General features: G+C 44.5%; 50 non-coding genes across 50 annotated transcripts; all 50 read right to left on the minus strand.

The window, feature by feature from the left end:
* Positions 1 to 256: 256 nt before the first annotated feature.
* On the minus strand, positions 257 to 375 carry LOC145461052 (5S ribosomal RNA). Its single transcript, XR_014040207.1, has one exon. It is a non-coding gene; the product is annotated as a 5S ribosomal RNA (ribosomal RNA).
* Positions 376 to 759: 384 nt separating this feature from the next.
* On the minus strand, positions 760 to 878 carry LOC145461053 (5S ribosomal RNA). Its single transcript, XR_014040208.1, has one exon. It is a non-coding gene; the product is annotated as a 5S ribosomal RNA (ribosomal RNA).
* A 384-nt stretch (positions 879 to 1262) lies between these two features.
* LOC145461054 (5S ribosomal RNA) lies at positions 1263 to 1381 on the minus strand. Its single transcript, XR_014040209.1, has one exon. It is a non-coding gene; the product is annotated as a 5S ribosomal RNA (ribosomal RNA).
* A 384-nt stretch (positions 1382 to 1765) lies between these two features.
* On the minus strand, positions 1766 to 1884 carry LOC145461546 (5S ribosomal RNA). The gene has a single exon (XR_014040677.1). It is a non-coding gene; the product is annotated as a 5S ribosomal RNA (ribosomal RNA).
* A 384-nt stretch (positions 1885 to 2268) lies between these two features.
* Positions 2269 to 2387, minus strand: LOC145461055 (5S ribosomal RNA). The gene has a single exon (XR_014040210.1). It is a non-coding gene; the product is annotated as a 5S ribosomal RNA (ribosomal RNA).
* A 383-nt stretch (positions 2388 to 2770) lies between these two features.
* LOC145461056 (5S ribosomal RNA) lies at positions 2771 to 2889 on the minus strand. Its single transcript, XR_014040211.1, has one exon. It is a non-coding gene; the product is annotated as a 5S ribosomal RNA (ribosomal RNA).
* Positions 2890 to 3273: 384 nt separating this feature from the next.
* LOC145461057 (5S ribosomal RNA) lies at positions 3274 to 3392 on the minus strand. Its single transcript, XR_014040212.1, has one exon. It is a non-coding gene; the product is annotated as a 5S ribosomal RNA (ribosomal RNA).
* A 384-nt stretch (positions 3393 to 3776) lies between these two features.
* LOC145461059 (5S ribosomal RNA) lies at positions 3777 to 3895 on the minus strand. The gene has a single exon (XR_014040214.1). It is a non-coding gene; the product is annotated as a 5S ribosomal RNA (ribosomal RNA).
* A 385-nt stretch (positions 3896 to 4280) lies between these two features.
* On the minus strand, positions 4281 to 4399 carry LOC145461060 (5S ribosomal RNA). Its single transcript, XR_014040215.1, has one exon. It is a non-coding gene; the product is annotated as a 5S ribosomal RNA (ribosomal RNA).
* Positions 4400 to 4783: 384 nt separating this feature from the next.
* On the minus strand, positions 4784 to 4902 carry LOC145461061 (5S ribosomal RNA). The gene has a single exon (XR_014040216.1). It is a non-coding gene; the product is annotated as a 5S ribosomal RNA (ribosomal RNA).
* A 384-nt stretch (positions 4903 to 5286) lies between these two features.
* On the minus strand, positions 5287 to 5405 carry LOC145461062 (5S ribosomal RNA). Its single transcript, XR_014040217.1, has one exon. It is a non-coding gene; the product is annotated as a 5S ribosomal RNA (ribosomal RNA).
* Positions 5406 to 5790: 385 nt separating this feature from the next.
* LOC145461063 (5S ribosomal RNA) lies at positions 5791 to 5909 on the minus strand. The gene has a single exon (XR_014040218.1). It is a non-coding gene; the product is annotated as a 5S ribosomal RNA (ribosomal RNA).
* A 384-nt stretch (positions 5910 to 6293) lies between these two features.
* LOC145461064 (5S ribosomal RNA) lies at positions 6294 to 6412 on the minus strand. Its single transcript, XR_014040219.1, has one exon. It is a non-coding gene; the product is annotated as a 5S ribosomal RNA (ribosomal RNA).
* A 384-nt stretch (positions 6413 to 6796) lies between these two features.
* On the minus strand, positions 6797 to 6915 carry LOC145461065 (5S ribosomal RNA). The gene has a single exon (XR_014040220.1). It is a non-coding gene; the product is annotated as a 5S ribosomal RNA (ribosomal RNA).
* Positions 6916 to 7299: 384 nt separating this feature from the next.
* LOC145461066 (5S ribosomal RNA) lies at positions 7300 to 7418 on the minus strand. The gene has a single exon (XR_014040221.1). It is a non-coding gene; the product is annotated as a 5S ribosomal RNA (ribosomal RNA).
* Positions 7419 to 7802: 384 nt separating this feature from the next.
* On the minus strand, positions 7803 to 7921 carry LOC145461068 (5S ribosomal RNA). The gene has a single exon (XR_014040222.1). It is a non-coding gene; the product is annotated as a 5S ribosomal RNA (ribosomal RNA).
* Positions 7922 to 8306: 385 nt separating this feature from the next.
* On the minus strand, positions 8307 to 8425 carry LOC145461069 (5S ribosomal RNA). The gene has a single exon (XR_014040223.1). It is a non-coding gene; the product is annotated as a 5S ribosomal RNA (ribosomal RNA).
* A 384-nt stretch (positions 8426 to 8809) lies between these two features.
* On the minus strand, positions 8810 to 8928 carry LOC145461071 (5S ribosomal RNA). Its single transcript, XR_014040225.1, has one exon. It is a non-coding gene; the product is annotated as a 5S ribosomal RNA (ribosomal RNA).
* Positions 8929 to 9313: 385 nt separating this feature from the next.
* LOC145461072 (5S ribosomal RNA) lies at positions 9314 to 9432 on the minus strand. The gene has a single exon (XR_014040226.1). It is a non-coding gene; the product is annotated as a 5S ribosomal RNA (ribosomal RNA).
* A 385-nt stretch (positions 9433 to 9817) lies between these two features.
* Positions 9818 to 9936, minus strand: LOC145461073 (5S ribosomal RNA). Its single transcript, XR_014040227.1, has one exon. It is a non-coding gene; the product is annotated as a 5S ribosomal RNA (ribosomal RNA).
* A 384-nt stretch (positions 9937 to 10320) lies between these two features.
* On the minus strand, positions 10321 to 10439 carry LOC145461074 (5S ribosomal RNA). Its single transcript, XR_014040228.1, has one exon. It is a non-coding gene; the product is annotated as a 5S ribosomal RNA (ribosomal RNA).
* A 384-nt stretch (positions 10440 to 10823) lies between these two features.
* LOC145461075 (5S ribosomal RNA) lies at positions 10824 to 10942 on the minus strand. Its single transcript, XR_014040229.1, has one exon. It is a non-coding gene; the product is annotated as a 5S ribosomal RNA (ribosomal RNA).
* Positions 10943 to 11326: 384 nt separating this feature from the next.
* On the minus strand, positions 11327 to 11445 carry LOC145461076 (5S ribosomal RNA). Its single transcript, XR_014040230.1, has one exon. It is a non-coding gene; the product is annotated as a 5S ribosomal RNA (ribosomal RNA).
* Positions 11446 to 11830: 385 nt separating this feature from the next.
* LOC145461077 (5S ribosomal RNA) lies at positions 11831 to 11949 on the minus strand. Its single transcript, XR_014040231.1, has one exon. It is a non-coding gene; the product is annotated as a 5S ribosomal RNA (ribosomal RNA).
* A 384-nt stretch (positions 11950 to 12333) lies between these two features.
* Positions 12334 to 12452, minus strand: LOC145461078 (5S ribosomal RNA). The gene has a single exon (XR_014040232.1). It is a non-coding gene; the product is annotated as a 5S ribosomal RNA (ribosomal RNA).
* Positions 12453 to 12836: 384 nt separating this feature from the next.
* LOC145461079 (5S ribosomal RNA) lies at positions 12837 to 12955 on the minus strand. Its single transcript, XR_014040233.1, has one exon. It is a non-coding gene; the product is annotated as a 5S ribosomal RNA (ribosomal RNA).
* A 384-nt stretch (positions 12956 to 13339) lies between these two features.
* On the minus strand, positions 13340 to 13458 carry LOC145461080 (5S ribosomal RNA). The gene has a single exon (XR_014040234.1). It is a non-coding gene; the product is annotated as a 5S ribosomal RNA (ribosomal RNA).
* A 385-nt stretch (positions 13459 to 13843) lies between these two features.
* LOC145461082 (5S ribosomal RNA) lies at positions 13844 to 13962 on the minus strand. The gene has a single exon (XR_014040236.1). It is a non-coding gene; the product is annotated as a 5S ribosomal RNA (ribosomal RNA).
* Positions 13963 to 14346: 384 nt separating this feature from the next.
* LOC145461083 (5S ribosomal RNA) lies at positions 14347 to 14465 on the minus strand. Its single transcript, XR_014040237.1, has one exon. It is a non-coding gene; the product is annotated as a 5S ribosomal RNA (ribosomal RNA).
* Positions 14466 to 14850: 385 nt separating this feature from the next.
* LOC145461084 (5S ribosomal RNA) lies at positions 14851 to 14969 on the minus strand. Its single transcript, XR_014040238.1, has one exon. It is a non-coding gene; the product is annotated as a 5S ribosomal RNA (ribosomal RNA).
* Positions 14970 to 15353: 384 nt separating this feature from the next.
* On the minus strand, positions 15354 to 15472 carry LOC145461085 (5S ribosomal RNA). Its single transcript, XR_014040239.1, has one exon. It is a non-coding gene; the product is annotated as a 5S ribosomal RNA (ribosomal RNA).
* Positions 15473 to 15856: 384 nt separating this feature from the next.
* On the minus strand, positions 15857 to 15975 carry LOC145461086 (5S ribosomal RNA). Its single transcript, XR_014040240.1, has one exon. It is a non-coding gene; the product is annotated as a 5S ribosomal RNA (ribosomal RNA).
* Positions 15976 to 16357: 382 nt separating this feature from the next.
* Positions 16358 to 16476, minus strand: LOC145461087 (5S ribosomal RNA). Its single transcript, XR_014040241.1, has one exon. It is a non-coding gene; the product is annotated as a 5S ribosomal RNA (ribosomal RNA).
* Positions 16477 to 16860: 384 nt separating this feature from the next.
* LOC145461088 (5S ribosomal RNA) lies at positions 16861 to 16979 on the minus strand. Its single transcript, XR_014040242.1, has one exon. It is a non-coding gene; the product is annotated as a 5S ribosomal RNA (ribosomal RNA).
* Positions 16980 to 17364: 385 nt separating this feature from the next.
* On the minus strand, positions 17365 to 17483 carry LOC145461089 (5S ribosomal RNA). Its single transcript, XR_014040243.1, has one exon. It is a non-coding gene; the product is annotated as a 5S ribosomal RNA (ribosomal RNA).
* A 384-nt stretch (positions 17484 to 17867) lies between these two features.
* LOC145461090 (5S ribosomal RNA) lies at positions 17868 to 17986 on the minus strand. Its single transcript, XR_014040244.1, has one exon. It is a non-coding gene; the product is annotated as a 5S ribosomal RNA (ribosomal RNA).
* A 384-nt stretch (positions 17987 to 18370) lies between these two features.
* LOC145461091 (5S ribosomal RNA) lies at positions 18371 to 18489 on the minus strand. The gene has a single exon (XR_014040245.1). It is a non-coding gene; the product is annotated as a 5S ribosomal RNA (ribosomal RNA).
* A 385-nt stretch (positions 18490 to 18874) lies between these two features.
* On the minus strand, positions 18875 to 18993 carry LOC145461094 (5S ribosomal RNA). Its single transcript, XR_014040247.1, has one exon. It is a non-coding gene; the product is annotated as a 5S ribosomal RNA (ribosomal RNA).
* A 385-nt stretch (positions 18994 to 19378) lies between these two features.
* LOC145461095 (5S ribosomal RNA) lies at positions 19379 to 19497 on the minus strand. Its single transcript, XR_014040248.1, has one exon. It is a non-coding gene; the product is annotated as a 5S ribosomal RNA (ribosomal RNA).
* Positions 19498 to 19881: 384 nt separating this feature from the next.
* On the minus strand, positions 19882 to 20000 carry LOC145461096 (5S ribosomal RNA). Its single transcript, XR_014040249.1, has one exon. It is a non-coding gene; the product is annotated as a 5S ribosomal RNA (ribosomal RNA).
* Positions 20001 to 20382: 382 nt separating this feature from the next.
* Positions 20383 to 20501, minus strand: LOC145461097 (5S ribosomal RNA). The gene has a single exon (XR_014040250.1). It is a non-coding gene; the product is annotated as a 5S ribosomal RNA (ribosomal RNA).
* A 385-nt stretch (positions 20502 to 20886) lies between these two features.
* LOC145461098 (5S ribosomal RNA) lies at positions 20887 to 21005 on the minus strand. The gene has a single exon (XR_014040251.1). It is a non-coding gene; the product is annotated as a 5S ribosomal RNA (ribosomal RNA).
* Positions 21006 to 21389: 384 nt separating this feature from the next.
* On the minus strand, positions 21390 to 21508 carry LOC145461099 (5S ribosomal RNA). Its single transcript, XR_014040252.1, has one exon. It is a non-coding gene; the product is annotated as a 5S ribosomal RNA (ribosomal RNA).
* A 384-nt stretch (positions 21509 to 21892) lies between these two features.
* Positions 21893 to 22011, minus strand: LOC145461100 (5S ribosomal RNA). The gene has a single exon (XR_014040253.1). It is a non-coding gene; the product is annotated as a 5S ribosomal RNA (ribosomal RNA).
* Positions 22012 to 22396: 385 nt separating this feature from the next.
* On the minus strand, positions 22397 to 22515 carry LOC145461101 (5S ribosomal RNA). Its single transcript, XR_014040254.1, has one exon. It is a non-coding gene; the product is annotated as a 5S ribosomal RNA (ribosomal RNA).
* A 385-nt stretch (positions 22516 to 22900) lies between these two features.
* Positions 22901 to 23019, minus strand: LOC145461102 (5S ribosomal RNA). Its single transcript, XR_014040255.1, has one exon. It is a non-coding gene; the product is annotated as a 5S ribosomal RNA (ribosomal RNA).
* Positions 23020 to 23404: 385 nt separating this feature from the next.
* Positions 23405 to 23523, minus strand: LOC145461103 (5S ribosomal RNA). Its single transcript, XR_014040256.1, has one exon. It is a non-coding gene; the product is annotated as a 5S ribosomal RNA (ribosomal RNA).
* Positions 23524 to 23907: 384 nt separating this feature from the next.
* Positions 23908 to 24026, minus strand: LOC145461105 (5S ribosomal RNA). The gene has a single exon (XR_014040258.1). It is a non-coding gene; the product is annotated as a 5S ribosomal RNA (ribosomal RNA).
* A 385-nt stretch (positions 24027 to 24411) lies between these two features.
* LOC145461106 (5S ribosomal RNA) lies at positions 24412 to 24530 on the minus strand. Its single transcript, XR_014040259.1, has one exon. It is a non-coding gene; the product is annotated as a 5S ribosomal RNA (ribosomal RNA).
* Positions 24531 to 24914: 384 nt separating this feature from the next.
* On the minus strand, positions 24915 to 25033 carry LOC145461107 (5S ribosomal RNA). Its single transcript, XR_014040260.1, has one exon. It is a non-coding gene; the product is annotated as a 5S ribosomal RNA (ribosomal RNA).
* Positions 25034 to 25319: the final 286 nt, after the last annotated feature.

The raw sequence follows: 25319 nt of genomic DNA on the forward strand, positions 1-25319 counted from the left end.
CCAGCTAAGACTTCAAATCACAAAAGGGCGATTCTCCAATGGTCAGTCATCAAAGCCACATTCAAGAGATTGCCTCCAGTGTGCTGCTCAGTGTTGCAGTGCTGTAATCAAACAAGAAAATCTTCTAATATGCTGTCAACTTGCTGGAAAAATAATTCAAAAAAAAAAAAGACAACATTTTGAAAACAGAGGGATCAATGATGTGGAGGCGTATGGAAATCTTCTCTGAAGAGTCCAGTCCCAAAATGGGTCCAAAAGTCTACAACACGGCGTATTCCCAGGTGGTCACCCAGCCAGGTACTGACGCCGCCCAACAGGACTTGACTTCGGTGATCGGACGAGAACCGGTACGTTCCCTGTGGTGTGGTCGTAGACGAAAGAAACAACTCAAACCTTGCCCAATTGCTTGGACTCTCTTTTAAGTCTCTTAGAAGGAAGGCCTTTAATTGCTGTTGTGATGAATTTCCAATTACGTCTCGGCTACTTAACCCAGAGATTCCAAAGCCAGCTAAGACTTCAAATCACAAAAGGGCGATTCTCCAATGGTCAGTCATCAAAGCCACATTCAAGAGATTGCCTCCAGTGTGCTGCTCAGTGTTGCAGTGCTGTAATCAAACAAGAAAATCTTCTAATATGCTGTCAACTTGCTGGAAAAATAATTCAAAAAAAAAAAGACAACATTTTGAAAACAGAGGGATCAATGATGTGGAGGCGTATGGAAATCTTCTCTGAAGAGTCCAGTCCCAAAATGGGTCCAAAAGTCTACAACACGGCGTATTCCCAGGTGGTCACCCAGCCAGGTACTGACGCCGCCCAACAGGACTTGACTTCGGTGATCGGACGAGAACCGGTACGTTCCCTGTGGTGTGGTCGTAGACGAAAGAAACAACTCAAACCTTGCCCAATTGCTTGGACTCTCTTTTAAGTCTCTTAGAAGGAAGGCCTTTAATTGCTGTTGTGATGAATTTCCAATTACGTCTCGGCTACTTAACCCAGAGATTCCAAAGCCAGCTAAGACTTCAAATCACAAAAGGGCGATTCTCCAATGGTCAGTCATCAAAGCCACATTCAAGAGATTGCCTCCAGTGTGCTGCTCAGTGTTGCAGTGCTGTAATCAAACAAGAAAATCTTCTAATATGCTGTCAACTTGCTGGAAAAATAATTCAAAAAAAAAAAGACAACATTTTGAAAACAGAGGGATCAATGATGTGGAGGCGTATGGAAATCTTCTCTGAAGAGTCCAGTCCCAAAATGGGTCCAAAAGTCTACAACACGGCGTATTCCCAGGTGGTCACCCAGCCAGGTACTGACGCCGCCCAACAGGACTTGACTTCGGTGATCGGACGAGAACCGGTACGTTCCCTGTGGTGTGGTCGTAGACGAAAGAAACAACTCAAACCTTGCCCAATTGCTTGGACTCTCTTTTAAGTCTCTTAGAAGGAAGGCCTTTAATTGCTGTTGTGATGAATTTCCAATTACGTCTCGGCTACTTAACCCAGAGATTCCAAAGCCAGCTAAGACTTCAAATCACAAAAGGGCGATTCTCCAATGGTCAGTCATCAAAGCCACATTCAAGAGATTGCCTCCAGTGTGCTGCTCAGTGTTGCAGTGCTGTAATCAAACAAGAAAATCTTCTAATATGCTGTCAACTTGCTGGAAAAATAATTCAAAAAAAAAAAGACAACATTTTGAAAACAGAGGGATCAATGATGTGGAGGCGTATGGAAATCTTCTCTGAAGAGTCCAGTCCCAAAATGGGTCCAAAAGTCTACAACACGGCGTATTCCCAGGTGGTCACCCAGCCAGGTACTGACGCCGCCCAACAGGACTTGACTTCGGTGATCGGACGAGAACCGGTACGTTCCCTATGGTGTGGTCGTAGACGAAAGAAACAACTCAAACCTTGCCCAATTGCTTGGACTCTCTTTTAAGTCTCTTAGAAGGAAGGCCTTTAATTGCTGTTGTGATGAATTTCCAATTACGTCTCGGCTACTTAACCCAGAGATTCCAAAGCCAGCTAAGACTTCAAATCACAAAAGGGCGATTCTCCAATGGTCAGTCATCAAAGCCACATTCAACAGATTGCCTCCAGTGTGCTGCTCAGTGTTGCAGTGCTGTAATCAAACAAGAAAATCTTCTAATATGCTGTCAACTTGCTGGAAAAATAATTCAAAAAAAAAAAGACAACATTTTGAAAACAGAGGGATCAATGATGTGGAGGCGTATGGAAATCTTCTCTGAAGAGTCCAGTCCCAAAATGGGTCCAAAAGTCTACAACACGGCGTATTCCCAGGTGGTCACCCAGCCAGGTACTGACGCCGCCCAACAGGACTTGACTTCGGTGATCGGACGAGAACCGGTACGTTCCCTGTGGTGTGGTCGTAGACGAAAGAAACAACTCAAACCTTGCCCAATTGCTTGGACTCTCTTTTAAGTCTCTTAGAAGGAAGGCCTTTAATTGCTGTTGTCATGAATTTCCAATTACGTCTCGGCTACTTAACCCAGAGATTCCAAAGCCAGCTAAGACTTCAAATCACAAAGGGGCGATTCTCCAATGGTCAGTCATCAAAGCCACATTCAAGAGATTGCCTCCAGTGTGCTGCTCAGTGTTGCAGTGCTGTAATCAAACAAGAAAATCTTCTAATATGCTGTCAACTTGCTGGAAAAATAATTCAAAAAAAAAAGACAACATTTTGAAAACAGAGGGATCAATGATGTGGAGGCGTATGGAAATCTTCTCTGAAGAGTCCAGTCCCAAAATGGGTCCAAAAGTCTACAACACGGCGTATTCCCAGGTGGTCACCCAGCCAGGTACTGACGCCGCCCAACAGGACTTGACTTCGGTGATCGGACGAGAACCGGTACGTTCCCTGTGGTGTGGTCGTAGACGAAAGAAACAACTCAAACCTTGCCCAATTGCTTGGACTCTCTTTTAAGTCTCTTAGAAGGAAGGCCTTTAATTGCTGTTGTCATGAATTTCCAATTACGTCTCGGCTACTTAACCCAGAGATTCCAAAGCCAGCTAAGACTTCAAATCACAAAAGGGCGATTCTCCAATGGTCAGTCATCAAAGCCACATTCAAGAGATTGCCTCCAGTGTGCTGCTCAGTGTTGCAGTGCTGTAATCAAACAAGAAAATCTTCTAATATGCTGTCAACTTGCTGGAAAAATAATTCAAAAAAAAAAAGACAACATTTTGAAAACAGAGGGATCAATGATGTGGAGGCGTATGGAAATCTTCTCTGAAGAGTCCAGTCCCAAAATGGGTCCAAAAGTCTACAACACGGCGTATTCCCAGGTGGTCACCCAGCCAGGTACTGACGCCGCCCAACAGGACTTGACTTCGGTGATCGGACGAGAACCGGTACGTTCCCTGTGGTGTGGTCGTAGACGAAAGAAACAACTCAAACCTTGCCCAATTGCTTGGACTCTCTTTTAAGTCTCTTAGAAGGAAGGCCTTTAATTGCTGTTGTGATGAATTTCCAATTACGTCTCGGCTACTTAACCCAGAGATTCCAAAGCCAGCTAAGACTTCAAATCACAAAAGGGCGATTCTCCAATGGTCAGTCATCAAAGCCACATTCAAGAGATTGCCTCCAGTGTGCTGCTCAGTGTTGCAGTGCTGTAATCAAACAAGAAAATCTTCTAATATGCTGTCAACTTGCTGGAAAAATAATTCAAAAAAAAAAAGACAACATTTTGAAAACAGAGGGATCAATGATGTGGAGGCGTATGGAAATCTTCTCTGAAGAGTCCAGTCCCAAAATGGGTCCAAAAGTCTACAACACGGCGTATTCCCAGGTGGTCACCCAGCCAGGTACTGACGCCGCCCAACAGGACTTGACTTCGGTGATCGGACGAGAACCGGTACGTTCCCTGTGGTGTGGTCGTAGACGAAAGAAACAACTCAAACCTTGCCCAATTGCTTGGACTCTCTTTTAAGTCTCTTAGAAGGAAGGCCTTTAATTGCTGTTGTGATGAATTTCCAATTACGTCTCGGCTACTTAACCCAGAGATTCCAAAGCCAGCTAAGACTTCAAATCACAAAAGGGCGATTCTCCAATGGTCAGTCATCAAAGCCACATTCAAGAGATTGCCTCCAGTGTGCTGCTCAGTGTTGCAGTGCTGTAATCAAACAAGAAAATCTTCTAATATGCTGTCAACTTGCTGGAAAAATAATTCAAAAAAAAAAAAGACAACATTTTGAAAACAGAGGGATCAATGATGTGGAGGCGTATGGAAATCTTCTCTGAAGAGTCCAGTCCCAAAATGGGTCCAAAAGTCTACAACACGGCGTATTCCCAGGTGGTCACCCAGCCAGGTACTGACGCCGCCCAACAGGACTTGACTTCGGTGATCGGACGAGAACCGGTACGTTCCCTGTGGTGTGGTCGTAGACGAAAGAAACAACTCAAACCTTGCCCAATTGCTTGGACTCTCTTTTAAGTCTCTTAGAAGGAAGGCCTTTAATTGCTGTTGTCATGAATTTCCAATTACGTCTCGGCTACTTAACCCAGAGATTCCAAAGCCAGCTAAGACTTCAAATCACAAAAGGGCGATTCTCCAATGGTCAGTCATCAAAGCCACATTCAAGAGATTGCCTCCAGTGTGCTGCTCAGTGTTGCAGTGCTGTAATCAAACAAGAAAATCTTCTAATATGCTGTCAACTTGCTGGAAAAATAATTCAAAAAAAAAAAGACAACATTTTGAAAACAGAGGGATCAATGATGTGGAGGCGTATGGAAATCTTCTCTGAAGAGTCCAGTCCCAAAATGGGTCCAAAAGTCTACAACACGGCGTATTCCCAGGTGGTCACCCAGCCAGGTACTGACGCCGCCCAACAGGACTTGACTTCGGTGATCGGACGAGAACCGGTACGTTCCCTGTGGTGTGGTCGTAGACGAAAGAAACAACTCAAACCTTGCCCAATTGCTTGGACTCTCTTTTAAGTCTCTTAGAAGGAAGGCCTTTAATTGCTGTTGTCATGAATTTCCAATTACGTCTCGGCTACTTAACCCAGAGATTCCAAAGCCAGCTAAGACTTCAAATCACAAAAGGGCGATTCTCCAATGGTCAGTCATCAAAGCCACATTCAAGAGATTGCCTCCAGTGTGCTGCTCAGTGTTGCAGTGCTGTAATCAAACAAGAAAATCTTCTAATATGCTGTCAACTTGCTGGAAAAATAATTCAAAAAAAAAAAGACAACATTTTGAAAACAGAGGGATCAATGATGTGGAGGCGTATGGAAATCTTCTCTGAAGAGTCCAGTCCCAAAATGGGTCCAAAAGTCTACAACACGGCGTATTCCCAGGTGGTCACCCAGCCAGGTACTGACGCCGCCCAACAGGACTTGACTTCGGTGATCGGACGAGAACCGGTACGTTCCCTGTGGTGTGGTCGTAGACGAAAGAAACAACTCAAACCTTGCCCAATTGCTTGGACTCTCTTTTAAGTCTCTTAGAAGGAAGGCCTTTAATTGCTGTTGTGATGAATTTCCAATTACGTCTCGGCTACTTAACCCAGAGATTCCAAAGCCAGCTAAGACTTCAAATCACAAAAGGGCGATTCTCCAATGGTCAGTCATCAAAGCCACATTCAAGAGATTGCCTCCAGTGTGCTGCTCAGTGTTGCAGTGCTGTAATCAAACAAGAAAATCTTCTAATATGCTGTCAACTTGCTGGAAAAATAATTCAAAAAAAAAAAAGACAACATTTTGAAAACAGAGGGATCAATGATGTGGAGGCGTATGGAAATCTTCTCTGAAGAGTCCAGTCCCAAAATGGGTCCAAAAGTCTACAACACGGCGTATTCCCAGGTGGTCACCCAGCCAGGTACTGACGCCGCCCAACAGGACTTGACTTCGGTGATCGGACGAGAACCGGTACGTTCCCTGTGGTGTGGTCGTAGACGAAAGAAACAACTCAAACCTTGCCCAATTGCTTGGACTCTCTTTTAAGTCTCTTAGAAGGAAGGCCTTTAATTGCTGTTGTCATGAATTTCCAATTACGTCTCGGCTACTTAACCCAGAGATTCCAAAGCCAGCTAAGACTTCAAATCACAAAAGGGCGATTCTCCAATGGTCAGTCATCAAAGCCACATTCAAGAGATTGCCTCCAGTGTGCTGCTCAGTGTTGCAGTGCTGTAATCAAACAAGAAAATCTTCTAATATGCTGTCAACTTGCTGGAAAAATAATTCAAAAAAAAAAAGACAACATTTTGAAAACAGAGGGATCAATGATGTGGAGGCGTATGGAAATCTTCTCTGAAGAGTCCAGTCCCAAAATGGGTCCAAAAGTCTACAACACGGCGTATTCCCAGGTGGTCACCCAGCCAGGTACTGACGCCGCCCAACAGGACTTGACTTCGGTGATCGGACGAGAACCGGTACGTTCCCTGTGGTGTGGTCGTAGACGAAAGAAACAACTCAAACCTTGCCCAATTGCTTGGACTCTCTTTTAAGTCTCTTAGAAGGAAGGCCTTTAATTGCTGTTGTCATGAATTTCCAATTACGTCTCGGCTACTTAACCCAGAGATTCCAAAGCCAGCTAAGACTTCAAATCACAAAAGGGCGATTCTCCAATGGTCAGTCATCAAAGCCACATTCAAGAGATTGCCTCCAGTGTGCTGCTCAGTGTTGCAGTGCTGTAATCAAACAAGAAAATCTTCTAATATGCTGTCAACTTGCTGGAAAAATAATTCAAAAAAAAAAAGACAACATTTTGAAAACAGAGGGATCAATGATGTGGAGGCGTATGGAAATCTTCTCTGAAGAGTCCAGTCCCAAAATGGGTCCAAAAGTCTACAACACGGCGTATTCCCAGGTGGTCACCCAGCCAGGTACTGACGCCGCCCAACAGGACTTGACTTCGGTGATCGGACGAGAACCGGTACGTTCCCTGTGGTGTGGTCGTAGACGAAAGAAACAACTCAAACCTTGCCCAATTGCTTGGACTCTCTTTTAAGTCTCTTAGAAGGAAGGCCTTTAATTGCTGTTGTCATGAATTTCCAATTACGTCTCGGCTACTTAACCCAGAGATTCCAAAGCCAGCTAAGACTTCAAATCACAAAAGGGCGATTCTCCAATGGTCAGTCATCAAAGCCACATTCAAGAGATTGCCTCCAGTGTGCTGCTCAGTGTTGCAGTGCTGTAATCAAACAAGAAAATCTTCTAATATGCTGTCAACTTGCTGGGAAAATAATTCAAAAAAAAAAAGACAACATTTTGAAAACAGAGGGATCAATGATGTGGAGGCGTATGGAAATCTTCTCTGAAGAGTCCAGTCCCAAAATGGGTCCAAAAGTCTACAACACGGCGTATTCCCAGGTGGTCACCCAGCCAGGTACTGACGCCGCCCAACAGGACTTGACTTCGGTGATCGGACGAGAACCGGTACGTTCCCTGTGGTGTGGTCGTAGACGAAAGAAACAACTCAAACCTTGCCCAATTGCTTGGACTCTCTTTTAAGTCTCTTAGAAGGAAGGCCTTTAATTGCTGTTGTCATGAATTTCCAATTACGTCTCGGCTACTTAACCCAGAGATTCCAAAGCCAGCTAAGACTTCAAATCACAAAAGGGCGATTCTCCAATGGTCAGTCATCAAAGCCACATTCAAGAGATTGCCTCCAGTGTGCTGCTCAGTGTTGCAGTGCTGTAATCAAACAAGAAAATCTTCTAATATGCTGTCAACTTGCTGGAAAAATAATTCAAAAAAAAAAAGACAACATTTTGAAAACAGAGGGATCAATGATGTGGAGGCGTATGGAAATCTTCTCTGAAGAGTCCAGTCCCAAAATGGGTCCAAAAGTCTACAACACGGCGTATTCCCAGGTGGTCACCCAGCCAGGTACTGACGCCGCCCAACAGGACTTGACTTCGGTGATCGGACGAGAACCGGTACGTTCCCTGTGGTGTGGTCGTAGACGAAAGAAACAACTCAAACCTTGCCCAATTGCTTGGACTCTCTTTTAAGTCTCTTAGAAGGAAGGCCTTTAATTGCTGTTGTGATGAATTTCCAATTACGTCTCGGCTACTTAACCCAGAGATTCCAAAGCCAGCTAAGACTTCAAATCACAAAAGGGCGATTCTCCAATGGTCAGTCATCAAAGCCACATTCAAGAGATTGCCTCCAGTGTGCTGCTCAGTGTTGCAGTGCTGTAATCAAACAAGAAAATCTTCTAATATGCTGTCAACTTGCTGGAAAAATAATTCAAAAAAAAAAAAGACAACATTTTGAAAACAGAGGGATCAATGATGTGGAGGCGTATGGAAATCTTCTCTGAAGAGTCCAGTCCCAAAATGGGTCCAAAAGTCTACAACACGGCGTATTCCCAGGTGGTCACCCAGCCAGGTACTGACGCCGCCCAACAGGACTTGACTTCGGTGATCGGACGAGAACCGGTACGTTCCCTGTGGTGTGGTCGTAGACGAAAGAAACAACTCAAACCTTGCCCAATTGCTTGGACTCTCTTTTAAGTCTCTTAGAAGGAAGGCCTTTAATTGCTGTTGTCATGAATTTCCAATTACGTCTCGGCTACTTAACCCAGAGATTCCAAAGCCAGCTAAGACTTCAAATCACAAAAGGGCGATTCTCCAATGGTCAGTCATCAAAGCCACATTCAAGAGATTGCCTCCAGTGTGCTGCTCAGTGTTGCAGTGCTGTAATCAAACAAGAAAATCTTCTAATATGCTGTCAACTTGCTGGAAAAATAATTCAAAAAAAAAAAGACAACATTTTGAAAACAGAGGGATCAATGATGTGGAGGCGTATGGAAATCTTCTCTGAAGAGTCCAGTCCCAAAATGGGTCCAAAAGTCTACAACACGGCGTATTCCCAGGTGGTCACCCAGCCAGGTACTGACGCCGCCCAACAGGACTTGACTTCGGTGATCGGACGAGAACCGGTACGTTCCCTGTGGTGTGGTCGTAGACGAAAGAAACAACTCAAACCTTGCCCAATTGCTTGGACTCTCTTTTAAGTCTCTTAGAAGGAAGGCCTTTAATTGCTGTTGTCATGAATTTCCAATTACGTCTCGGCTACTTAACCCAGAGATTCCAAAGCCAGCTAAGACTTCAAATCACAAAAGGGCGATTCTCCAATGGTCAGTCATCAAAGCCACATTCAAGAGATTGCCTCCAGTGTGCTGCTCAGTGTTGCAGTGCTGTAATCAAACAAGAAAATCTTCTAATATGCTGTCAATTTGCTGGAAAAATAATTCAAAAAAAAAAAGGACAACATTTTGAAAACAGAGGGATCAATGATGTGGAGGCGTATGGAAATCTTCTCTGAAGAGTCCAGTCCCAAAATGGGTCCAAAAGTCTACAACACGGCGTATTCCCAGGTGGTCACCCAGCCAGGTACTGACGCCGCCCAACAGGACTTGACTTCGGTGATCGGACGAGAACCGGTACGTTCCCTGTGGTGTGGTCGTAGACGAAAGAAACAACTCAAACCTTGCCCAATTGCTTGGACTCTCTTTTAAGTCTCTTAGAAGGAAGGCCTTTAATTGCTGTTGTCATGAATTTCCAATTACGTCTCGGCTACTTAACCCAGAGATTCCAAAGCCAGCTAAGACTTCAAATCACAAAAGGGCGATTCTCCAATGGTCAGTCATCAAAGCCACATTCAAGAGATTGCCTCCAGTGTGCTGCTCAGTGTTGCAGTGCTGTAATCAAACAAGAAAATCTTCTAATATGCTGTCAACTTGCTGGAAAAATAATTCAAAAAAAAAAAAGACAACATTTTGAAAACAGAGGGATCAATGATGTGGAGGCGTATGGAAATCTTCTCTGAAGAGTCCAGTCCCAAAATGGGTCCAAAAGTCTACAACACGGCGTATTCCCAGGTGGTCACCCAGCCAGGTACTGACGCCGCCCAACAGGACTTGACTTCGGTGATCGGACGAGAACCGGTACGTTCCCTGTGGTGTGGTCGTAGACGAAAGAAACAACTCAAACCTTGCCCAATTGCTTGGACTCTCTTTTAAGTCTCTTAGAAGGAAGGCCTTTAATTGCTGTTGTGATGAATTTCCAATTACGTCTCGGCTACTTAACCCAGAGATTCCAAAGCCAGCTAAGACTTCAAATCACAAAAGGGCGATTCTCCAATGGTCAGTCATCAAAGCCACATTCAAGAGATTGCCTCCAGTGTGCTGCTCAGTGTTGCAGTGCTGTAATCAAACAAGAAAATCTTCTAATATGCTGTCAACTTGCTGGAAAAATAATTCAAAAAAAAAAAGACAACATTTTGAAAACAGAGGGATCAATGATGTGGAGGCGTATGGAAATCTTCTCTGAAGAGTCCAGTCCCAAAATGGGTCCAAAAGTCTACAACACGGCGTATTCCCAGGTGGTCACCCAGCCAGGTACTGACGCCGCCCAACAGGACTTGACTTCGGTGATCGGACGAGAACCGGTACGTTCCCTGTGGTGTGGTCGTAGACGAAAGAAACAACTCAAACCTTGCCCAATTGCTTGGACTCTCTTTTAAGTCTCTTAGAAGGAAGGCCTTTAATTGCTGTTGTGATGAATTTCCAATTACGTCTCGGCTACTTAACCCAGAGATTCCAAAGCCAGCTAAGACTTCAAATCACAAAAGGGCGATTCTCCAATGGTCAGTCATCAAAGCCACATTCAAGAGATTGCCTCCAGTGTGCTGCTCAGTGTTGCAGTGCTGTAATCAAACAAGAAAATCTTCTAATATGCTGTCAACTTGCTGGAAAAATAATTCAAAAAAAAAAAGACAACATTTTGAAAACAGAGGGATCAATGATGTGGAGGCGTATGGAAATCTTCTCTGAAGAGTCCAGTCCCAAAATGGGTCCAAAAGTCTACAACACGGCGTATTCCCAGGTGGTCACCCAGCCAGGTACTGACGCCGCCCAACAGGACTTGACTTCGGTGATCGGACGAGAACCGGTACGTTCCCTGTGGTGTGGTCGTAGACGAAAGAAACAACTCAAACCTTGCCCAATTGTTTGGACTCTCTTTTAAGTCTCTTAGAAGGAAGGCCTTTAATTGCTGTTGTGATGAATTTCCAATTACGTCTCGGCTACTTAACCCAGAGATTCCAAAGCCAGCTAAGACTTCAAATCACAAAAGGGCGATTCTCCAATGGTCAGTCATCAAAGCCACATTCAAGAGATTGCCTCCAGTGTGCTGCTCAGTGTTGCAGTGCTGTAATCAAACAAGAAAATCTTCTAATATGCTGTCAACTTGCTGGAAAAATAATTCAAAAAAAAAAAGACAACATTTTGAAAACAGAGGGATCAATGATGTGGAGGCGTATGGAAATCTTCTCTGAAGAGTCCAGTCCCAAAATGGGTCCAAAAGTCTACAACACGGCGTATTCCCAGGTGGTCACCCAGCCAGGTACTGACGCCGCCCAACAGGACTTGACTTCGGTGATCGGACGAGAACCGGTACGTTCCCTGTGGTGTGGTCGTAGACGAAAGAAACAACTCAAACCTTGCCCAATTGCTTGGACTCTCTTTTAAGTCTCTTAGAAGGAAGGCCTTTAATTGCTGTTGTCATGAATTTCCAATTACGTCTCGGCTACTTAACCCAGAGATTCCAAAGCCAGCTAAGACTTCAAATCACAAAAGGGCGATTCTCCAATGGTCAGTCATCAAAGCCACATTCAAGAGATTGCCTCCAGTGTGCTGCTCAGTGTTGCAGTGCTGTAATCAAACAAGAAAATCTTCTAATATGCTGTCAACTTGCTGGAAAAATAATTCAAAAAAAAAAAAGACAACATTTTGAAAACAGAGGGATCAATGATGTGGAGGCGTATGGAAATCTTCTCTGAAGAGTCCAGTCCCAAAATGGGTCCAAAAGTCTACAACACGGCGTATTCCCAGGTGGTCACCCAGCCAGGTACTGACGCCGCCCAACAGGACTTGACTTCGGTGATCGGACGAGAACCGGTACGTTCCCTGTGGTGTGGTCGTAGACGAAAGAAACAACTCAAACCTTGCCCAATTGCTTGGACTCTCTTTTAAGTCTCTTAGAAGGAAGGCCTTTAATTGCTGTTGTCATGAATTTCCAATTACGTCTCGGCTACTTAACCCAGAGATTCCAAAGCCAGCTAAGACTTCAAATCACAAAAGGGCGATTCTCCAATGGTCAGTCATCAAAGCCACATTCAAGAGATTGCCTCCAGTGTGCTGCTCAGTGTTGCAGTGCTGTAATCAAACAAGAAAATCTTCTAATATGCTGTCAACTTGCTGGAAAAATAATTCAAAAAAAAAAAGACAACATTTTGAAAACAGAGGGATCAATGATGTGGAGGCGTATGGAAATCTTCTCTGAAGAGTCCAGTCCCAAAATGGGTCCAAAAGTCTACAACACGGCGTATTCCCAGGTGGTCACCCAGCCAGGTACTGACGCCGCCCAACAGGACTTGACTTCGGTGATCGGACGAGAACCGGTACGTTCCCTGTGGTGTGGTCGTAGACGAAAGAAACAACTCAAACCTTGCCCAATTGCTTGGACTCTCTTTTAAGTCTCTTAGAAGGAAGGCCTTTAATTGCTGTTGTGATGAATTTCCAATTACGTCTCGGCTACTTAACCCAGAGATTCCAAAGCCAGCTAAGACTTCAAATCACAAAAGGGCGATTCTCCAATGGTCAGTCATCAAAGCCACATTCAAGAGATTGCCTCCAGTGTGCTGCTCAGTGTTGCAGTGCTGTAATCAAACAAGAAAATCTTCTAATATGCTGTCAACTTGCTGGAAAAATAATTCAAAAAAAAAAAGACAACATTTTGAAAACAGAGGGATCAATGATGTGGAGGCGTATGGAAATCTTCTCTGAAGAGTCCAGTCCCAAAATGGGTCCAAAAGTCTACAACACGGCGTATTCCCAGGTGGTCACCCAGCCAGGTACTGACGCCGCCCAACAGGACTTGACTTCGGTGATCGGACGAGAACCGGTACGTTCCCTGTGGTGTGGTCGTAGACGAAAGAAACAACTCAAACCTTGCCCAATTGCTTGGACTCTCTTTTAAGTCTCTTAGAAGGAAGGCCTTTAATTGCTGTTGTCATGAATTTCCAATTACGTCTCGGCTACTTAACCCAGAGATTCCAAAGCCAGCTAAGACTTCAAATCACAAAAGGGCGATTCTCCAATGGTCAGTCATCAAAGCCACATTCAAGAGATTGCCTCCAGTGTGCTGCTCAGTGTTGCAGTGCTGTAATCAAACAAGAAAATCTTCTAATATGCTGTCAACTTGCTGGAAAAATAATTCAAAAAAAAAAAGACAACATTTTGAAAACAGAGGGATCAATGATGTGGAGGCGTATGGAAATCTTCTCTGAAGAGTCCAGTCCCAAAATGGGTCCAAAAGTCTACAACACGGCGTATTCCCAGGTGGTCACCCAGCCAGGTACTGACGCCGCCCAACAGGACTTGACTTCGGTGATCGGACGAGAACCGGTACGTTCCCTGTGGTGTGGTCGTAGACGAAAGAAACAACTCAAACCTTGCCCAATTGCTTGGACTCTCTTTTAAGTCTCTTAGAAGGAAGGCCTTTAATTGCTGTTGTGATGAATTTCCAATTACGTCTCGGCTACTTAACCCAGAGATTCCAAAGCCAGCTAAGACTTCAAATCACAAAAGGGCGATTCTCCAATGGTCAGTCATCAAAGCCACATTCAAGAGATTGCCTCCAGTGTGCTGCTCAGTGTTGCAGTGCTGTAATCAAACAAGAAAATCTTCTAATATGCTGTCAACTTGCTGGAAAAATAATTCAAAAAAAAAAAAGACAACATTTTGAAAACAGAGGGATCAATGATGTGGAGGCGTATGGAAATCTTCTCTGAAGAGTCCAGTCCCAAAATGGGTCCAAAAGTCTACAACACGGCGTATTCCCAGGTGGTCACCCAGCCAGGTACTGACGCCGCCCAACAGGACTTGACTTCGGTGATCGGACGAGAACCGGTACGTTCCCTGTGGTGTGGTCGTAGACGAAAGAAACAACTCAAACCTTGCCCAATTGCTTGGACTCTCTTTTAAGTCTCTTAGAAGGAAGGCCTTTAATTGCTGTTGTCATGAATTTCCAATTACGTCTCGGCTACTTAACCCAGAGATTCCAAAGCCAGCTAAGACTTCAAATCACAAAAGGGCGATTCTCCAATGGTCAGTCATCAAAGCCACATTCAAGAGATTGCCTCCAGTGTGCTGCTCAGTGTTGCAGTGCTGTAATCAAACAAGAAAATCTTCTAATATGCTGTCAACTTGCTGGAAAAATAATTCAAAAAAAAAAAGACAACATTTTGAAAACAGAGGGATCAATGATGTGGAGGCGTATGGAAATCTTCTCTGAAGAGTCCAGTCCCAAAATGGGTCCAAAAGTCTACAACACGGCGTATTCCCAGGTGGTCACCCAGCCAGGTACTGACGCCGCCCAACAGGACTTGACTTCGGTGATCGGACGAGAACCGGTACGTTCCCTGTGGTGTGGTCGTAGACGAAAGAAACAACTCAAACCTTGCCCAATTGCTTGGACTCTCTTTTAAGTCTCTTAGAAGGAAGGCCTTTAATTGCTGTTGTGATGAATTTCCAATTACGTCTCGGCTACTTAACCCAGAGATTCCAAAGCCAGCTAAGACTTCAAATCACAAAAGGGCGATTCTCCAATGGTCAGTCATCAAAGCCACATTCAAGAGATTGCCTCCAGTGTGCTGCTCAGTGTTGCAGTGCTGTAATCAAACAAGAAAATCTTCTAATATGCTGTCAACTTGCTGGAAAAATAATTCAAAAAAAAAAAAGACAACATTTTGAAAACAGAGGGATCAATGATGTGGAGGCGTATGGAAATCTTCTCTGAAGAGTCCAGTCCCAAAATGGGTCCAAAAGTCTACAACACGGCGTATTCCCAGGTGGTCACCCAGCCAGGTACTGACGCCGCCCAACAGGACTTGACTTCGGTGATCGGACGAGAACCGGTACGTTCCCTGTGGTGTGGTCGTAGACGAAAGAAACAACTCAAACCTTGCCCAATTGCTTGGACTCTCTTTTAAGTCTCTTAGAAGGAAGGCCTTTAATTGCTGTTGTGATGAATTTCCAATTACGTCTCGGCTACTTAACCCAGAGATTCCAAAGCCAGCTAAGACTTCAAATCACAAAAGGGCGATTCTCCAATGGTCAGTCATCAAAGCCACATTCAAGAGATTGCCTCCAGTGTGCTGCTCAGTGTTGCAGTGCTGTAATCAAACAAGAAAATCTTCTAATATGCTGTCAACTTGCTGGAAAAATAATTCAAAAAAAAAAAGACAACATTTTGAAAACAGAGGGATCAATGATGTGGAGGCGTATGGAAATCTTCTCTGAAGAGTCCAGTCCCAAAATGGGTCCAAAAGTCTACAACACGGCGTATTCCCAGGTGGTCACCCAGCCAGGTACTGACGCCGCCCAACAGGACTTGACTTCGGTGATCGGACGAGAACCGGTACGTTCCCTGTGGTGTGGTCGTAGACGAAAGAAACAACTCAAACCTTGCCCAATTGCTTGGACTCTCTTTTAAGTCTCTTAGAAGGAAGGCCTTTAATTGCTGTTGTCATGAATTTCCAATTACGTCTCGGCTACTTAACCCAGAGATTCCAAAGCCAGCTAAGACTTCAAATCACAAAAGGGCGATTCTCCAATGGTCAGTCATCAAAGCCACATTCAAGAGATTGCCTCCAGTGTGCTGCTCAGTGTTGCAGTGCTGTAATCAAACAAGAAAATCTTCTAATATGCTGTCAACTTGCTGCAAAAATAATTCAAAAAAAAAAAGACAACATTTTGAAAACAGAGGGATCAATGATGTGGAGGCGTATGGAAATCTTCTCTGAAGAGTCCAGTCCCAAAATGGGTCCAAAAGTCTACAACACGGCGTATTCCCAGGTGGTCACCCAGCCAGGTACTGACGCCGCCCAACAGGACTTGACTTCGGTGATCGGACGAGAACCGGTACGTTCCCTGTGGTGTGGTCGTAGACGAAAGAAACAACTCAAACCTTGCCCAATTGCTTGGACTCTCTTTTAAGTCTCTTAGAAGGAAGGCCTTTAATTGCTGTTGTGATGAATTTCCAATTACGTCTCGGCTACTTAACCCAGAGATTCCAAAGCCAGCTAAGACTTCAAATCACAAAAGGGCGATTCTCCAATGGTCAGTCATCAAAGCCACATTCAAGAGATTGCCTCCAGTGTGCTGCTCAGTGTTGCAGTGCTGTAATCAAACAAGAAAATCTTCTAATATGCTGTCAACTTGCTGGAAAAATAATTCAAAAAAAAAGACAACATTTTGAAAACAGAGGGATCAATGATGTGGAGGCGTATGGAAATCTTCTCTGAAGAGTCCAGTCCCAAAATGGGTCCAAAAGTCTACAACACGGCGTATTCCCAGGTGGTCACCCAGCCAGGTACTGACGCCGCCCAACAGGACTTGACTTCGGTGATCGGACGAGAACCGGTACGTTCCCTGTGGTGTGGTCGTAGACGAAAGAAACAACTCAAACCTTGCCCAATTGCTTGGACTCTCTTTTAAGTCTCTTAGAAGGAAGGCCTTTAATTGCTGTTGTGATGAATTTCCAATTACGTCTCGGCTACTTAACCCAGAGATTCCAAAGCCAGCTAAGACTTCAAATCACAAAAGGGCGATTCTCCAATGGTCAGTCATCAAAGCCACATTCAAGAGATTGCCTCCAGTGTGCTGCTCAGTGTTGCAGTGCTGTAATCAAACAAGAAAATCTTCTAATATGCTGTCAACTTGCTGGAAAAATAATTCAAAAAAAAAAAGACAACATTTTGAAAACAGAGGGATCAATGATGTGGAGGCGTATGGAAATCTTCTCTGAAGAGTCCAGTCCCAAAATGGGTCCAAAAGTCTACAACACGGCGTATTCCCAGGTGGTCACCCAGCCAGGTACTGACGCCGCCCAACAGGACTTGACTTCGGTGATCGGACGAGAACCGGTACGTTCCCTGTGGTGTGGTCGTAGACGAAAGAAACAACTCAAACCTTGCCCAATTGCTTGGACTCTCTTTTAAGTCTCTTAGAAGGAAGGCCTTTAATTGCTGTTGTGATGAATTTCCAATTACGTCTCGGCTACTTAACCCAGAGATTCCAAAGCCAGCTAAGACTTCAAATCACAAAAGGGCGATTCTCCAATGGTCAGTCATCAAAGCCACATTCAAGAGATTGCCTCCAGTGTGCTGCTCAGTGTTGCAGTGCTGTAATCAAACAAGAAAATCTTCTAATATGCTGTCAACTTGCTGGAAAAATAATTCAAAAAAAAAAAAGACAACATTTTGAAAACAGAGGGATCAATGATGTGGAGGCGTATGGAAATCTTCTCTGAAGAGTCCAGTCCCAAAATGGGTCCAAAAGTCTACAACACGGCGTATTCCCAGGTGGTCACCCAGCCAGGTACTGACGCCGCCCAACAGGACTTGACTTCGGTGATCGGACGAGAACCGGTACGTTCCCTGTGGTGTGGTCGTAGACGAAAGAAACAACTCAAACCTTGCCCAATTGCTTGGACTCTCTTTTAAGTCTCTTAGAAGGAAGGCCTTTAATTGCTGTTGTCATGAATTTCCAATTACGTCTCGGCTACTTAACCCAGAGATTCCAAAGCCAGCTAAGACTTCAAATCACAAAAGGGCGATTCTCCAATGGTCAGTCATCAAAGCCACATTCAAGAGATTGCCTCCAGTGTGCTGCTCAGTGTTGCAGTGCTGTAATCAAACAAGAAAATCTTCTAATATGCTGTCAACTTGCTGGAAAAATAATTCAAAAAAAAAAAGACAACATTTTGAAAACAGAGGGATCAATGATGTGGAGGCGTATGGAAATCTTCTCTGAAGAGTCCAGTCCCAAAATGGGTCCAAAAGTCTACAACACGGCGTATTCCCAGGTGGTCACCCAGCCAGGTACTGACGCCGCCCAACAGGACTTGACTTCGGTGATCGGACGAGAACCGGTACGTTCCCTGTGGTGTGGTCGTAGACGAAAGAAACAACTCAAACCTTGCCCAATTGCTTGGACTCTCTTTTAAGTCTCTTAGAAGGAAGGCCTTTAATTGCTGTTGTGATGAATTTCCAATTACGTCTCGGCTACTTAACCCAGAGATTCCAAAGCCAGCTAAGACTTCAAATCACAAAAGGGCGATTCTCCAATGGTCAGTCATCAAAGCCACATTCAAGAGATTGCCTCCAGTGTGCTGCTCAGTGTTGCAGTGCTGTAATCAAACAAGAAAATCTTCTAATATGCTGTCAACTTGCTGGAAAAATAATTCAAAAAAAAAAAGACAACATTTTGAAAACAGAGGGATCAATGATGTGGAGGCGTATGGAAATCTTCTCTGAAGAGTCCAGTCCCAAAATGGGTCCAAAAGTCTACAACACGGCGTATTCCCAGGTGGTCACCCAGCCAGGTACTGACGCCGCCCAACAGGACTTGACTTCGGTGATCGGACGAGAACCGGTACGTTCCCTGTGGTGTGGTCGTAGACGAAAGAAACAACTCAAACCTTGCCCAATTGCTTGGACTCTCTTTTAAGTCTCTTAGAAGGAAGGCCTTTAATTGCTGTTGTCATGAATTTCCAATTACGTCTCGGCTACTTAACCCAGAGATTCCAAAGCCAGCTAAGACTTCAAATCACAAAAGGGCGATTCTCCAATGGTCAGTCATCAAAGCCACATTCAAGAGATTGCCTCCAGTGTGCTGCTCAGTGTTGCAGTGCTGTAATCAAACAAGAAAATCTTCTAATATGCTGTCAACTTGCTGGAAAAATAATTCAAAAAAAAAAAAGACAACATTTTGAAAACAGAGGGATCAATGATGTGGAGGCGTATGGAAATCTTCTCTGAAGAGTCCAGTCCCAAAATGGGTCCAAAAGTCTACAACACGGCGTATTCCCAGGTGGTCACCCAGCCAGGTACTGACGCCGCCCAACAGGACTTGACTTCGGTGATCGGACGAGAACCGGTACGTTCCCTGTGGTGTGGTCGTAGACGAAAGAAACAACTCAAACCTTGCCCAATTGCTTGGACTCTCTTTTAAGTCTCTTAGAAGGAAGGCCTTTAATTGCTGTTGTGATGAATTTCCAATTACGTCTCGGCTACTTAACCCAGAGATTCCAAAGCCAGCTAAGACTTCAAATCACAAAAGGGCGATTCTCCAATGGTCAGTCATCAAAGCCACATTCAAGAGATTGCCTCCAGTGTGCTGCTCAGTGTTGCAGTGCTGTAATCAAACAAGAAAATCTTCTAATATGCTGTCAACTTGCTGGAAAAATAATTCAAAAAAAAAAAAGACAACATTTTGAAAACAGAGGGATCAATGATGTGGAGGCGTATGGAAATCTTCTCTGAAGAGTCCAGTCCCAAAATGGGTCCAAAAGTCTACAACACGGCGTATTCCCAGGTGGTCACCCAGCCAGGTACTGACGCCGCCCAACAGGACTTGACTTCGGTGATCGGACGAGAACCGGTACGTTCCCTGTGGTGTGGTCGTAGACGAAAGAAACAACTCAAACCTTGCCCAATTGCTTGGACTCTCTTTTAAGTCTCTTAGAAGGAAGGCCTTTAATTGCTGTTGTGATGAATTTCCAATTACGTCTCGGCTACTTAACCCAGAGATTCCAAAGCCAGCTAAGACTTCAAATCACAAAAGGGCGATTCTCCAATGGTCAGTCATCAAAGCCACATTCAAGAGATTGCCTCCAGTGTGCTGCTCAGTGTTGCAGTGCTGTAATCAAACAAGAAAATCTTCTAATATGCTGTCAACTTGCTGGAAAAATAATTCAAAAAAAAAAAGACAACATTTTGAAAACAGAGGGATCAATGATGTGGAGGCGTATGGAAATCTTCTCTGAAGAGTCCAGTCCCAAAATGGGTCCAAAAGTCTACAACACGGCGTATTCCCAGGTGGTCACCCAGCCAGGTACTGACGCCGCCCAACAGGACTTGACTTCGGTGATCGGACGAGAACCGGTACGTTCCCTGTGGTGTGGTCGTAGACGAAAGAAACAACTCAAACCTTGCCCAATTGCTTGGACTCTCTTTTAAGTCTCTTAGAAGGAAGGCCTTTAATTGCTGTTGTGATGAATTTCCAATTACGTCTCGGCTACTTAACCCAGAGATTCCAAAGCCAGCTAAGACTTCAAATCACAAAAGGGCGATTCTCCAATGGTCAGTCATCAAAGCCACATTCAAGAGATTGCCTCCAGTGTGCTGCTCAGTGTTGCAGTGCTGTAATCAAACAAGAAAATCTTCTAATATGCTGTCAACTTGCTGGAAAAATAATTCAAAAAAAAAGACAACATTTTGAAAACAGAGGGATCAATGATGTGGAGGCGTATGGAAATCTTCTCTGAAGAGTCCAGTCCCAAAATGGGTCCAAAAGTCTACAACACGGCGTATTCCCAGGTGGTCACCCAGCCAGGTACTGACGCCGCCCAACAGGACTTGACTTCGGTGATCGGACGAGAACCGGTACGTTCCCTGTGGTGTGGTCGTAGACGAAAGAAACAACTCAAACCTTGCCCAATTGCTTGGACTCTCTTTTAAGTCTCTTAGAAGGAAGGCCTTTAATTGCTGTTGTGATGAATTTCCAATTACGTCTCGGCTACTTAACCCAGAGATTCCAAAGCCAGCTAAGACTTCAAATCACAAAAGGGCGATTCTCCAATGGTCAGTCATCAAAGCCACATTCAAGAGATTGCCTCCAGTGTGCTGCTCAGTGTTGCAGTGCTGTAATCAAACAAGAAAATCTTCTAATATGCTGTCAACTTGCTGGAAAAATAATTCAAAAAAAAAAAAGACAACATTTTGAAAACAGAGGGATCAATGATGTGGAGGCGTATGGAAATCTTCTCTGAAGAGTCCAGTCCCAAAATGGGTCCAAAAGTCTACAACACGGCGTATTCCCAGGTGGTCACCCAGCCAGGTACTGACGCCGCCCAACAGGACTTGACTTCGGTGATCGGACGAGAACCGGTACGTTCCCTGTGGTGTGGTCGTAGACGAAAGAAACAACTCAAACCTTGCCCAATTGCTTGGACTCTCTTTTAAGTCTCTTAGAAGGAAGGCCTTTAATTGCTGTTGTCATGAATTTCCAATTACGTCTCGGCTACTTAACCCAGAGATTCCAAAGCCAGCTAAGACTTCAAATCACAAAAGGGCGATTCTCCAATGGTCAGTCATCAAAGCCACATTCAAGAGATTGCCTCCAGTGTGCTGCTCAGTGTTGCAGTGCTGTAATCAAACAAGAAAATCTTCTAATATGCTGTCAACTTGCTGGAAAAATAATTCAAAAAAAAAAAGACAACATTTTGAAAACAGAGGGATCAATGATGTGGAGGCGTATGGAAATCTTCTCTGAAGAGTCCAGTCCCAAAATGGGTCCAAAAGTCTACAACACGGCGTATTCCCAGGTGGTCACCCAGCCAGGTACTGACGCCGCCCAACAGGACTTGACTTCGGTGATCGGACGAGAACCGGTACGTTCCCTGTGGTGTGGTCGTAGACGAAAGAAACAACTCAAACCTTGCCCAATTGCTTGGACTCTCTTTTAAGTCTCTTAGAAGGAAGGCCTTTAATTGCTGTTGTCATGAATTTCCAATTACGTCTCGGCTACTTAACCCAGAGATTCCAAAGCCAGCTAAGACTTCAAATCACAAAAGGGCGATTCTCCAATGGTCAGTCATCAAAGCCACATTCAAGAGATTGCCTCCAGTGTGCTGCTCAGTGTTGCAGTGCTGTAATCAAACAAGAAAATCTTCTAATATGCTGTCAACTTGCTGGAAAAATAATTCAAAAAAAAAAAGACAACATTTTGAAAACAGAGGGATCAATGATGTGGAGGCGTATGGAAATCTTCTCTGAAGAGTCCAGTCCCAAAATGGGTCCAAAAGTCTACAACACGGCGTATTCCCAGGTGGTCACCCAGCCAGGTACTGACGCCGCCCAACAGGACTTGACTTCGGTGATCGGACGAGAACCGGTACGTTCCCTGTGGTGTGGTCGTAGACGAAAGAAACAACTCAAACCTTGCCCAATTGCTTGGACTCTCTTTTAAGTCTCTTAGAAGGAAGGCCTTTAATTGCTGTTGTCATGAATTTCCAATTACGTCTCGGCTACTTAACCCAGAGATTCCAAAGCCAGCTAAGACTTCAAATCACAAAAGGGCGATTCTCCAATGGTCAGTCATCAAAGCCACATTCAAGAGATTGCCTCCAGTGTGCTGCTCAGTGTTGCAGTGCTGTAATCAAACAAGAAAATCTTCTAATATGCTGTCAACTTGCTGGAAAAATAATTCAAAAAAAAAAAAGACAACATTTTGAAAACAGAGGGATCAATGATGTGGAGGCGTATGGAAATCTTCTCTGAAGAGTCCAGTCCCAAAATGGGTCCAAAAGTCTACAACACGGCGTATTCCCAGGTGGTCACCCAGCCAGGTACTGACGCCGCCCAACAGGACTTGACTTCGGTGATCGGACGAGAACCGGTACGTTCCCTGTGGTGTGGTCGTAGACGAAAGAAACAACTCAAACCTTGCCCAATTGCTTGGACTCTCTTTTAAGTCTCTTAGAAGGAAGGCCTTTAATTGCTGTTGTCATGAATTTCCAATTACGTCTCGGCTACTTAACCCAGAGATTCCAAAGCCAGCTAAGACTTCAAATCACAAAAGGGCGATTCTCCAATGGTCAGTCATCAAAGCCACATTCAAGAGATTGCCTCCAGTGTGCTGCTCAGTGTTGCAGTGCTGTAATCAAACAAGAAAATCTTCTAATATGCTGTCAACTTGCTGGAAAAATAATTCAAAAAAAAAAAAGACAACATTTTGAAAACAGAGGGATCAATGATGTGGAGGCGTATGGAAATCTTCTCTGAAGAGTCCAGTCCCAAAATGGGTCCAAAAGTCTACAACACGGCGTATTCCCAGGTGGTCACCCAGCCAGGTACTGACGCCGCCCAACAGGACTTGACTTCGGTGATCGGACGAGAACCGGTACGTTCCCTGTGGTGTGGTCGTAGACGAAAGAAACAACTCAAACCTTGCCCAATTGCTTGGACTCTCTTTTAAGTCTCTTAGAAGGAAGGCCTTTAATTGCTGTTGTGATGAATTTCCAATTACGTCTCGGCTACTTAACCCAGAGATTCCAAAGCCAGCTAAGACTTCAAATCACAAAAGGGCGATTCTCCAATGGTCAGTCATCAAAGCCACATTCAAGAGATTGCCTCCAGTGTGCTGCTCAGTGTTGCAGTGCTGTAATCAAACAAGAAAATCTTCTAATATGCTGTCAACTTGCTGGAAAAATAATTCAAAAAAAAAAAAGACAACATTTTGAAAACAGAGGGATCAATGATGTGGAGGCGTATGGAAATCTTCTCTGAAGAGTCCAGTCCCAAAATGGGTCCAAAAGTCTACAACACGGCGTATTCCCAGGTGGTCACCCAGCCAGGTACTGACGCCGCCCAACAGGACTTGACTTCGGTGATCGGACGAGAACCGGTACGTTCCCTGTGGTGTGGTCGTAGACGAAAGAAACAACTCAAACCTTGCCCAATTGCTTGGACTCTCTTTTAAGTCTCTTAGAAGGAAGGCCTTTAATTGCTGTTGTCATGAATTTCCAATTACGTCTCGGCTACTTAACCCAGAGATTCCAAAGCCAGCTAAGACTTCAAATCACAAAAGGGCGATTCTCCAATGGTCAGTCATCAAAGCCACATTCAAGAGATTGCCTCCAGTGTGCTGCTCAGTGTTGCAGTGCTGTAATCAAACAAGAAAATCTTCTAATATGCTGTCAACTTGCTGGAAAAATAATTCAAAAAAAAAAAGACAACATTTTGAAAACAGAGGGATCAATGATGTGGAGGCGTATGGAAATCTTCTCTGAAGAGTCCAGTCCCAAAATGGGTCCAAAAGTCTACAACACGGCGTATTCCCAGGTGGTCACCCAGCCAGGTACTGACGCCGCCCAACAGGACTTGACTTCGGTGATCGGACGAGAACCGGTACGTTCCCTGTGGTGTGGTCGTAGACGAAAGAAACAACTCAAACCTTGCCCAATTGCTTGGACTCTCTTTTAAGTCTCTTAGAAGGAAGGCCTTTAATTGCTGTTGTCATGAATTTCCAATTACGTCTCGGCTACTTAACCCAGAGATTCCAAAGCCAGCTAAGACTTCAAATCACAAAAGGGCGATTCTCCAATGGTCAGTCATCAAAGCCACATTCAAGAGATTGCCTCCAGTGTGCTGCTCAGTGTTGCAGTGCTGTAATCAAACAAGAAAATCTTCTAATATGCTGTCAACTTGCTGGAAAAATAATTCAAAAAAAAAAAAGACAACATTTTGAAAACAGAGGGATCAATGATGTGGAGGCGTATGGAAATCTTCTCTGAAGAGTCCAGTCCCAAAATGGGTCCAAAAGTCTACAACACGGCGTATTCCCAGGTGGTCACCCAGCCAGGTACTGACGCCGCCCAACAGGACTTGACTTCGGTGATCGGACGAGAACCGGTACGTTCCCTGTGGTGTGGTCGTAGACGAAAGAAACAACTCAAACCTTGCCCAATTGCTTGGACTCTCTTTTAAGTCTCTTAGAAGGAAGGCCTTTAATTGCTGTTGTGATGAATTTCCAATTACGTCTCGGCTACTTAACCCAGAGATTCCAAAGCCAGCTAAGACTTCAAATCACAAAAGGGCGATTCTCCAATGGTCAGTCATCAAAGCCACATTCAAGAGATTGCCTCCAGTGTGCTGCTCAGTGTTGCAGTGCTGTAATCAAACAAGAAAATCTTCTAATATGCTGTCAACTTGCTGGAAAAATAATTCAAAAAAAAAAAGACAACATTTTGAAAACAGAGGGATCAATGATGTGGAGGCGTATGGAAATCTTCTCTGAAGAGTCCAGTCCCAAAATGGGTCCAAAAGTCTACAACACGGCGTATTCCCAGGTGGTCACCCAGCCAGGTACTGACGCCGCCCAACAGGACTTGACTTCGGTGATCGGACGAGAACCGGTACGTTCCCTGTGGTGTGGTCGTAGACGAAAGAAACAACTCAAACCTTGCCCAATTGCTTGGACTCTCTTTTAAGTCTCTTAGAAGGAAGGCCTTTAATTGCTGTTGTCATGAATTTCCAATTACGTCTCGGCTACTTAACCCAGAGATTCCAAAGCCAGCTAAGACTTCAAATCACAAAAGGGCGATTCTCCAATGGTCAGTCATCAAAGCCACATTCAAGAGATTGCCTCCAGTGTGCTGCTCAGTGTTGCAGTGCTGTAATCAAACAAGAAAATCTTCTAATATGCTGTCAACTTGCTGGAAAAATAATT

This window comes from Orbicella franksi, chromosome 11 (genome assembly GCF_964199315.1).
Source record: "Orbicella franksi chromosome 11, jaOrbFran1.1, whole genome shotgun sequence".
NCBI classification, from domain to species: Eukaryota; Metazoa; Cnidaria; class Anthozoa; order Scleractinia; family Merulinidae; genus Orbicella; species Orbicella franksi.